The 11,461-nt window shown below is 42.4% G+C and overlaps 1 protein-coding gene across 2 annotated transcripts in view; it reads left to right on the top strand.

The window, feature by feature from the left end:
- The first annotated feature begins 565 nt into the window (after positions 1-565).
- Positions 566-11,461, top strand: part of TESK2 (testis associated actin remodelling kinase 2) — a 129,449-nt gene continuing 118,553 nt past the window's right edge. For both annotated transcript variants that reach the window (XM_079777061.1, XM_079777060.1), the window contains exon 1: positions 566-1,391. The gene's annotated coding sequence lies outside the window, so the exon portion shown is untranslated. The remainder of the gene's footprint in view (positions 1,392-11,461) is intronic.

Here is an 11,461-nt window from a genome sequence, read left to right as displayed (position 1 = left end):
ATATGTAGGAAAGTTGATCTCTAAACCCCAGGCATGCTGATCAATGATTCTCTCTCATCATTGACTTTCTGTCTCTCCCTCTAACTTCCTCTCTGAAAAAAAAACCAAAAAACCATTGATTGGCCACCCCCCCCCCCCCCCCCCACTACTGAGGATTGAGCCTACAACATAGGCATGTGGCCTGGCTGAGAATCAAACTGTGACCTCCTGGTTCATAGGTCCACACTCAACCACTGAGCCATGCCAGCGGGCTCAATAAAAAAAGGTTATAAGTGCCCAAGGTCCAGGCATGTGGAAAGCATGAAGAAATGTGTGCCTGATGAACAGCTGAATAGAATTATAGTCTCTACCCAGCTCTTTCAAAGTCCTCGGTTTTCAAGCCAACTCAAGTAGCCTTCACCAGAATTAATCTCTTAACCTAGTGAATTGCTCCTTCAGCTTTTTGTTTAACCCTATCCATTGCTGTTACTATCTCAAGTAGTTAACACAGTAATTGTTTATGTAACAGTTTCCTCCCCTGCCGCGACCCGCCCCCCGTTCCCCCTTTCTCCCCCCCACTATGCTGAGATGCGGGACGCTGTGTTCACAAGACTTTTCCTTAAACAGATAGTCTTACTCAACTATACTTTCACCAACCCAAAAGCTGCTCCAGTCGAATTCATTTTCTTTGGGTTTGTTAATTATCCTCGTTTATGTGTTTGGAATTTGGATTGGTCCACTTTGTGTTTACTGCCCCGCCTTCTGCGAGGCTGTCGGCCTGGGGTTTCCCCCAGGTGCCTTCCCTCCGCCCCGTCCCTCCTTCCCAGCACACTGCCTCTTCTGTTTTCACCTCCACTTCCTTCTTATTGGTTCCCTTCCTCCTCCAGAGTTGGCGCCTAGGGCTGTTGATTGGCTTTCCCCGACGCCCATTGTGCCCACCCTCTTACCACGTGGCATTCCTGACACTAATTGGTCAGTTTCACCACCTCGTTGATTAAGGATTGACTATTGATTGGCTGCTATGAGGGAGGGCTTGAGGAGAAGGGCGTGGTCAACTGAAGCCACGCCCCCAACTCCTCTGACCGGCCGGGCAGGCGTTTCAGTCGCAGGCGGCTGGGGAGCCCTGCGGGTCTTCCATCTGCCCTCTCTGGCTCCCCGGACGGATCATCCTGGTCCCGCCAAACAGGCGGGGGGTGCGGCCCTGACTGTGGGGCCATGGCAGTAGACTCCTCGTCCTCCATCGCCGCTAGCTCCGCGGAATCGCCGGCTTCTGCGCGAGGGACCCCCACCGCCTCTGCAGGCTAAGAGCCGCCGCCGCCTCCGAGCTGTGAGGGCTACTATGCTCCCTCTTTGCCGCCGCTCCCTCCTCCCGCTCGCGCAGGCACCCCTCTGGCTGCTCAGTCCCGCCTCAGGTAACGCCAGCAGAGCACGTGAGGCTCAAATCCGGGGCACCCGGGCCCGCGCCCGCGGCTGCTACGTCGCCTCGGCTCCGGAGCACAGGCGCTCGGGTTGCGTGACACCGACAGGACCTCTTCGTTTCCCAGAGGTGTGCCTCTCAGCTCTTGGGGACACTCCTCTTCTCCTTCCCCTTCTCTTTTCACTTCCCTTAAGGTCCCGGGACAACCCCCGCCCCAGCCCCCTCACTCTCACCCTCGCAGCCTCAGAGGCCTGGAACCCATTAGAAGTTCCTTCTTATCACGACCTGGTCCTTGACTCCTCTCAGGGACTTTCCTCACTTCAGAGACTCAAGAAATTTAATTTCTTCAGAGAACTGTTTCTGGGACCTCCAACTCCACATTGAGAGCCTCTTCCTCTCAGTTATACCCTCCTCCCTGAGAGATCTGGTCTCCCTCACTTTGCTTCCCTCAAACATAGACTTCCCTCGCAAACATCCACTTCTGCCCTCGAAAGATTCTTCCCTCCCTCAGACACCACTGCCTCTCCTCCCGTCATCCCTCTTCTCCGCTGCCTCCTCTGCCTTTACACTTCACTTGAAGACTCTGGACTAAGTCAGTGTTGTTTTAAAACCTTTCAATTTATACCTCTAAGAAAACCTTGCCGGAGAATTTGGACTTGATTATGTAGGCATGGGAGCCATTGCAGGTTTTGTAAGTAGGAGTTTGGTATGATTGATTATCTGATGAAAATGCGGAGGGAGAACTGAAAGTGAAGGCAGTGTGGATGCAGAAAGCCTAGGTAGGCAGGGAAACTAGTGCGCTAACTGGAGTAATGGTAGGAAAATGAAGAGAATGGCATGCGATTCTATGAAGTTTCAAAACAGGTGACAGAATTCGTGGGAGGTTTCTGACTTGACTGATGGGGTGGGTTGGTAGTGTTAATTGAAGTGGGGAACATAAACAATTTTAAGGGAAGGTAATGAATTTGGTTTTGGACAAGTTCAGTTTGAGGTGTTTTTCAGACATTACCGTGGGTAGCTGAAAATTTTGGTCTGAAAATTGGGGAAAAAGGTTAGAATGGAATACATAAATTTGAAGGATCAGCAGAGAATATATGGGTGATATTTGAAGCCTTAGTATGGACGGTAATACTGAAAGAAGAGAAGGGCTGCGGACCACAAGGAACATCGTTGTTGGAAGGGTAATAGACACTGAGAAAGGGTTTAAAGGAATGGGACAGGAACTGGAGTAGAATGGCATTAAAATAGAAGCCAAAGGAAGAAAGAGTTTCAAGAGGGAGGGGGCAACCATCAGTGTCTGGTGCTCCAGAGGTCTAGTAGAATGAGGATTAGGAAGAAACCATTGAATTTTGCAATTAGGAAATCACTTGTTCCCTTTGAAAGACACTTTAGATACCATGATGATGGCAATAATAGCAGTAGTCAGATCATAGTGGATTGAGGAGTAAATGGGAGGCAGTGAGTAAAATTACTCTTTCAACAAGTGTGGTTGTGAAGGAGAGTCCATGGTAGTGAAACTTTATTTTGAATATATTATATTCTAGGCACCATAAAGATGATTTGTAGATCACACAGCCTTGTGACTTAGGAATTAGTATCCCTCTTATAGTTGGGAAGACTATAGGCAAGAATTTGAACAAGGTCTGTCTAGCTTTGAAACCTGTGTTTTTTCCACTGTGGCACATGTGCATTTTTCTTTTTAGTATGGGTGGAATAGTTTTGTGAGTTGAGGGGAAATTTACCTAGGAAATATGTTGGGCATTTCATTCTTTGACACTAAAAGGATAGAAGTCAAAGTGGATAATGATGTGAAGATAATGGTAGATGGGAAAGAAAGTGAGGGGATTTGACAGATGGCCTTATTTTCTTGGTGTGATTAACTATCTGTGAAGTCAGTTTTCTCTGGAGATGGAACGAACTATGGTGAGTTTATGATTTGGGTATTACAATTATGGCCATGGAAATATTTTGTGGGAAATGAAAGAGGAATGGATTAAGGAGTTAAACAAAGATTGCTGACCACATTGAGGGCCCAGTTAAAATTAGAAATAATATATTTGTAATAGGGCTGGGATTATAAGAAGTAAAACCTTCAGAGGGGCTGGCATCCTTAGAGAATAAGGACACAAACAGAAATGTGTTGAAGACGAGGTTTTCTATGAAATACAGAATGGGAAAGCTGAGAGTTCAGTATTTCAAGGTAAAAACAAACAAAAAAACAAACAAACGGTGTAACTGTCTTAGTGCTGTTGAAGGGGAATGGAAGTATAGTTTATTGAAGTAGTGGGAGGTTAAGGTGCTAAGTATGTTGAACATGTCATCAGTATGAATGTCAATAGTGACCCAATATGATAGCAGCAAATGGAACAGAGGAGATATTGGGTCCGAAAGGTGGGGCTGCTCAGAATTGAGGCACTCAGAATTGCATTGGAGTTCCTTGGCACTTGTTAGAAAGTAGTTCTAGGTGGTACAAATGTTTGTATGTGAATTAATGTTGAGATCCTCAGATGCTTGGTGCCCTGGATGTATGATGTATTATTCTCTTATACAGATGATCTCAAACACAAATCCTTTGAAAGTTGACATATGATGGGCCTGTTTAATTCTATTTAAAAGTATATGTTTTGGAAGGCGAGGCGAGGGACTCACCACATAAGGATCTCCAATAACATTTTGTACTTAGGTTAATTTTTAACAGAAAATTATGTATTTACATATGCACTCATTCATTGTCTCACTTAGGATAGAAAGCTGACTTGCTTTAATGCTTTTTTCCCTATATGAAAGTGTTTATAGATATGTTCTTAGTGTCGTACACTTTATTGTTTGCCAGATGAATGTTGTGTTGGAATTTGAAACCTATGATAAGGGCTTTTATGAGAATTTCGTCTCCTGTCAATGAATGAAGCCCAATCATCATATTGTATAGTGTGGGTGATAGTGAATGTTTTGGACTAACAATGAGTATTATACTCTTTTCCAAGTCATCATATGGAGATGACTTCAGTGTGAACATACTAGTGTTATATTTTGCTGAGCATTCAGCGGGAGTAGTTGTTTCATAAAAAAGCCTTCTTGTGATAATTTTTAAGTCTTCCATTCCTGAAAATTTCAGAAAGCAAAAGCAATGGAAATCCTAATGATAATCAACCCTTGTTAGCTATATGGTTGTAGGCAAATTTCTTATCCTCTGTGAGCTTTAGTTGTTGTTTTTTAAAAATTTAATCTTTGATTAGGTAACACATTCAATTGGTTAAGTAAATATTTGCATATTTATGTTTTATGTAAACAGTGAAAGTGTCACTCCTGTGCCTATTCCCCCATCCACCTAGTTCCATGCCCATTCCCAATCACTTTTACTAGTTCCTTTATATTCTTTTAGACTTTCTTTAGGCAAATGCTTATTATTTTCATATTTTTACCATTTTTCATGCAAAAGTTAACCCATGGTTCTCCACTGTTCTGTACCTTCTCTCTCCCTAACCCCCAATCTGCTTTTTTCACTTAATATATCTTAGAAACATTTCAGATCAGTATATAGAGAGCTTCTGCTTTAAATAAACAAAAAAACACCTGCATAGTATTACATTGAGTGAATGTATCATAATTTAACTATTTCTTTATTGTTGGACATTTGTGTTGCTTCCAGCCTTTTGATATTCTAAGCAACTTTATAATGAAGACCCTTGAACAAATGTCATTTTACATGTGTGTAAAGGTATTTGTGGGATACATTTGCAAAAAGTGGGACTTCTAAGTATATACTAATTATGAAAAATATTGCCAAGTTGCTTTCCTAGTGATTGTTCTAATATACATTGCCTGTTCACTCAACATTAGCTATATCACAGCTAATACTTATATGGTACTTACTATGGGCCATATACTATTCTAAATGCTTGATATACATAACCTCATTTAATTTTAGTAACATCCTTTTGAGATAAGTACTATTATTATCTCCACTTTTTAGATGAATAATTGAGGAGTATAGAGAATTTAAGTGACTTTCCCAAATCACACAGCTAATGTGGCAGAAATTCAAATTAAGCACTCTGGCTCCAGGATCAGTGTTGTTAATATTATGCTTTGCTATTATCAAACTTGAAGTTTTGCCAATCTGATAGAGAAAAATGATACCTCAGAGAAATTTTTAAAAATTACATTAAGGTTAACCATCTTTTTATATTGTTTGAGTCACTCATTTTCCTTTTCTGTAAACTGTTTAAATTCTTTACCTATTTTTCTGTGGGGTCATAGGAATCCTTCCTGTTGATTTATAGGTCTCTCTTTATATATAATATATAAATATCAAACATATAAGATAATTTTTTGTCCGTGGTATTGCAAATATTTTTTCATCTTGATATTGTCTTCTGACTTCTTTTATTTTATTCCCATGCAGATCTTTTAGATTTTTACGTAGACAAACTTCTCAATCTTTTTCTTTATACCTTTAGGATTTTGAGTCATAGTTAGAAAGGCCTTCCCCATTTGAATCCTTAGTTTTTTTATCTATCCCATAGGAGTGAGAAAATTGAATTATTGTGAAGGTCAAGGTGCTTTGTCAACTGTAAATCATGATACAGATATAATAAGGTGTTATTTATTAATTTGTCTTCTTTTTAAAAAAAATATTTTTATTGATTTCAGAGAGGAAGGAAGAGGGAGAGAGAGATAGAAACATCAATGATGAGAACCATTGATCGGCTGCCTCCTGCACGCAGCCCACAATCAGGCATGTGCCCTTGACCGGAATCAAACCTGGGACCCTTCAGTCTACAGGCCGATGCTCCATCCACCGAGCCAAACCGGCTAGGGCTAATTTGTCTTCTGAACAAGCTGTATAGAGACTGTCATATCTTCTCCTACATTAAATGTAATAGAATGACATAATTTTTTTTCCCCATAATGTGGGAAACTAGGGTGGTATTGATCTTTTGGTCAATGTTTTCTTTGGACAATTTGCATGGGATCTTTTTCGAAAGTAAGGACTGTGGAAATCCTGAAGTATTTTTGCATACTTTAGTGTTGTTCTTTGTGTTAGGTATAATTAGAATCTGACTAAAAGTTCTAAAAAATTGTTTTGCTTTTACATTAGCCATGGTTCACTAATTTGCACATAATTTACTATGTGCATCTCCAAATAAGTCTTATACAATCTTAATATTATCACACTTAGCAAAATTAATACTTTTCTACTATACTCTAATAGTAATCCTTGTTAAGATTTCCCCAGTTGAAAAAAAAAAAAAAACATTTCCCCAGTTGTCTTTTTTTTTAATTGACTTTTTTTTTTTAAGGAAGAGAGAAAAACATCGACTTGTTATTTCACTTATTTATGCATTCATTGGTTGATTCTTTTTAAAAAAAAATATTTTATTGATATTTTACAGAGAGGAAGGGAGAAGGATAGAGAATTAGAAACATTTATGAGAGAGAAACATCAATCAGCTGCCTCCTGCACACCTCCCACTGGGGATGTGCCCACAACCAAGGTACATGCCCTTGACCGGAATCGAACCTGGGACCCTTGAGTCCGCAGGCCGACGCTCTATCCACTGAGCCAAACCGGTTTCGGCTCATTGGTTGATTCTTGTATGTGCCCTGACCAGGGATAGAATCTCCAATCTTGGCTTATCAGGACCCAACCAACTGAGCTATCTGCCAGAGCTCCCCACTTGTCTTTTATAACAATTTGTTCAAATTAGGATCCAATAAAATATCCTTATTGTATTTATTTGTTATAACTCTTAGTTTTCCTTTAGAGTCAGACTTTAAACATAGTACTATTGCTTTTCTTTCTTTCCTTGGAAAGAAGAAGCTTTGGCCAGGCCAGCATGGCTCAGTGGTTGAGCGTTGATCTATGAACCAGGAGGTCACATTTTGATTCCCTGTCAGGGCACATGCCCAGGTGGTGGGCTCGATCCCCAGTGTGGGGCATGCGGGAGGCAGCCAATCAGTGATTCTCATCATTGATGATTCTGTCATCCTCTCCCTCTCCCTTCCTCTCTGAAATCAATAAAAATGTATTTATTTTTAAAATATATTTTATTGATTTTTTTACAGAGAGGAAGGGAGCCCTAGCCAGTTTGGCTCAGCGGATAGAACATTTGCCTGCGGACCAAAGAGTCCCTGGTTCAATTCTGGTCAAGGGCACATACCTTGGTTGCCAGCTCCTCCCCGCCCGGGTCCTGGTCAGGGCTTGTTCAGGAGGCAACCAATTGATGTGTTACTCTCACATTGATGTTTCTCTCTGTCTTTCCCTCTCTCTTCCATGCTCCCTAAAAATCAATGAAAAAAAAAAGAAAAAAAAGAATGTCATACTGATAAACTATATTTAAAAAAAAAAAAAGAGAGAGGAAGGGAGAGTGATAGAGAGTTAGAAACATCGATGAGAGAGAAACGTCAATCACTGGGGATGTGCCCGAAACCAAGGTACATACCCTTGACCAGAATCGAACCTGGGACCCTTCAGTCCGTAGGCCAACGCTCTACCCACTGAGCCAAACCAGTTAGGGCAATAAAAATGTATTTAAAAAAAATAAAGTTTTGTAACATTCAAAACTTTCCAATAATAGAATGGCTGCTGCCATGGCCATGTGGCTTAGTTGGTTCAGCGTCGAAAGGTTAGATTCCCGATTTGATTCCTGGTCAGGGGACATGCCCAGGTTGTGGGCTTCATCCCTGGCAGGAGGCAGCCGGCCAATTGATGTTCTGCTCTCACATTGATGTTTCTGTCTCTCTCTTGTTCTCCCTTCCTCTCTCTCTAAAAATCAATAAAAAATCTTAAAAAAATAAAACCAGCTGCTGAGGAATTAGTGCGCTCTTTGTTGTATAGTAAGTGTAGTGGTATAGTAGGCTGAACTCTCTCTGACTTCCATAGTGTCCAATCCAGTGACACTTTTCTTCACATTATTTGACTGCTTTGTGGCTTTTGATATAATTGTTGTTTTCATCTTTGGTTTGTGTGACATACTTTTTCTTGGTTTATTCTTACCTCTGTTGTTTCTTTTTTGTCCTATGTATGTTGACATATTTCATTGGCCTCTTATCTGATTTCACCTAAGGACATCATGAAGGAGACTGGGTTTTGGCACATAGTAGCAACTCAGTAAATATTACTTATCCTATCTAATAAAGAAGGAATATGCTAATGACCATCACTCTGTCACAAAGATGGTTGCACCCACAGCTGAGGCCAAGTTCCCATAAGGAGCCTTAATGAGCAATTAGCAGGGACCTGAGGCTACGCCCTCCCCCACCCAGCAGGGCTTGACAGGGGACCTCAGGCCATGCCCCCCACCCAGCAGGGCTTGACAGGGGACCTCAAGGTGCACCCCCAGTGCTGGGTCGGGGGAACTCAGGCTGCGCCCCCGCCCAGCGGAGCTTGATGTGGGACCTGAGGTTGCGCACCCCTGCCGGTGGGGCTTGTCGGGGGACCTGAGGCTGTGCCCCCCTCCTGGTGCTGGGCTGGGGGACCTGAGGCTGTGCCCCCCCGCCTGGCGGGGCTTGACAGGGGACCTGAGGCTACGCCCCCTGCCTGGCAGGGCTTGACAAGGGTGGGACTGGCCGGGTCTGGATCTAGCCCAATTGGGGGGGTGGCCGGTTCTGGGTCTCACGCGATTTTGAGGTGCATGTGGGTGGGCGGGGACTTGACTCTGGGTCCCGTGGTGAGCCCCAGACTCTGACAGGAGGAAGGTTTTCATATACATTTTACTAATTTTCTTTCATCTCTGACACCTCTATTATAGAGAAAGGGCAAATAGCAATATTAAATTACTAGAGGCCCGGTGCATGAAATTTGTGCATGGCGGGGTGGGGGTGTCCCTCAGCCCAGCCTGCACCCTCTCCAATCTGGGATCCCTCTCACAGTCCAGGACTGCTGGCTCCCAACTGCTCGCCTGCCTGCCTGCCTGATTGCCCCTAACTTCTTCTCCCCGCCAGCCTGATTGATGCCTAGCTGCTCCCCTGCCAGCCTGTTTGCCCCTAACTGCCCTCCCCTGCAGGCCTGGTCCCCCCTAACTGCCCTCCCCTGCAGACCTGGTCCCCCACAACTGCTCTCCCTGGCAGGCCTGGGTCCCCCCCAACTGCCCTCCCCTGCTGGCCATTTTGTGGTGGCCATCTTGTGTCCACATGGGGGCAGCCATCTTGTGTGTTGGGGTGACGGTCAATTTGCGTATTACTCTTATTAGATAGGATTTCCTCTATTTAATCTCCTTTTAATGTGCACGAATTTCATGCACCGGGTCACTAGTTACTCATATTCTCTACTTTTGGGAACTCTTTAGAATATGTGTACATACTATTGACTTTCAAGTCTGCATCTCCAGTCTAGTCCTCTCTCCTGAGTTTTAGCGTGGTGTCTCCCAACTTCTTCCTACATGTTGTTACTTGGTTTTTCTTCAGGCATCTCAAACTCAGAAGATCAGCAAAGAATTTACATCTCTTTACAGATCTTTTCCTTTTGGTGAATACCTAGTCATTTCCCCAATCACTCAAACCAGAAACATGGGAAGGATTCTAGGTAAACTACGAGTCATCCTAGGTACTTCTTGTACCTACTACATCCATTTGCTCACCTTTAAAAAAAATTTTTTTTAAATTGATTTCAGATAGGAAGGGAGAGAATCTTTGATCGGCTGCCTCCTGTATGTAGGGATCGAGCCTGCAATCCAGTCATATGCTCTAACCTGGACTCCAGCTGTAACCTCCTGGTTTATAGGTCCATGCTCAAGCACTGAGCCACACCGGCCAGGCCATTTGCTCACCTTTTTAAAGTCACTTATCACCCTGGTCAGTGTTGTGAAGTGGTTAGAATGTTGGCCTGCGCAGGGAAGGTTCATGGGGACTGAAAGTTCTGCAGACTGAAGGGTCTTGGGTTGGATTACAATCAAGGGCACGTATCTTGGTTGCAGGCTCCTCCTCGGCCTGGGCCCTGGTCAGGCGCGTGTAGGAAGCAACTAATCGGTGTGTTTCTCTCACATTGATATTTCTCTCTGTCCTTTCCTCTCTCTTCCACTCTCTCTAAAAGTCAATGGAAAAATATCCTTATTGTATTTAGTTGGGGAGAATTAAAAAAAATAATAAAAAAATAAAAATAAAAAGTACAGTGTCTAGATTTGAATTCTGGCTCTATCACTTCTTAACTGAGAGAGCTTGGACAAGTTAACTAATTCCTTCATGCTTTTTTCTCACATTTGTAAAACATTTAGTAATAGTATTTATTTTATAGGGCTATTATGAGTATTAAATATAAAGCACTTAGAAAAGTGTATGGATTATAGTAAATGCTCAGTATATATAGCACCTATCATAATGCTTTGAACCTAGGGGGAACCCATTAACATTTGACTCCATTAATAGAAGGGATTTCTGAATCGGCCAAAAGATTGGACTAGTGAACCTCCAAATGCCTTTACAGCTTTTAACATAAGTTTATGTCATGATCTGGGGCCTCGTGGATTGTGATTGTTACAGCAAATAAGATATTTATCTAAAAGAGATAATACAGTTTTAAGAACTGGTTTTTGATCTGTCAGTCACTAATATATGCCATTGTATATATTCGTGGCTAATTAAATAAATAGGGATGTCAGTTTTTATGTTAGATTGCCTTTGGTTTGAATGGAAACTGCAACTCATGATTTCACAGCAGGATGGTTAGTTCAGCAGTATTGCTTTTATTTTTAATTAGGCAGTCATCCTGAAATGTGTCTGTATTTGCTATATTGGTCCATAGAAAGGATAGCAGCTGAGCAAACCTGTCATGTAGACTTGCCATGTGGTTGGTCTTGATACTCACAGCTAATGCACTTGTTAGTATTCCTATTGTAGAAAATGACCAGTTTTCTGGGCTATATCTTATTCATAACAAGCCTATCAAATTGTTTAGTTAATTTAGCAGGCAACTATGTTTTATATATTGTTTTAACTTCAATATCTTGTATTTTATTTTCCTAAAATTAAGTTTCTTTTTCCTCCTGTTCTATCTCTGTCCAAATTACAGTTAGCTTGGCCTTCCTCGGCACTCAAGTCCTGGCCCTCCTTTCCTCCTTTCTACCC

This window comes from Cnephaeus nilssonii (assembly GCF_951640355.1).
Source record: "Cnephaeus nilssonii genome assembly, chromosome: 7".
Classification (NCBI taxonomy): Eukaryota; Metazoa; Chordata; class Mammalia; order Chiroptera; family Vespertilionidae; genus Cnephaeus; species Cnephaeus nilssonii.
The sequence above is the reverse complement of the archived record's forward strand: the minus strand, read 5'-3'. Positions and strand labels throughout refer to the sequence as shown.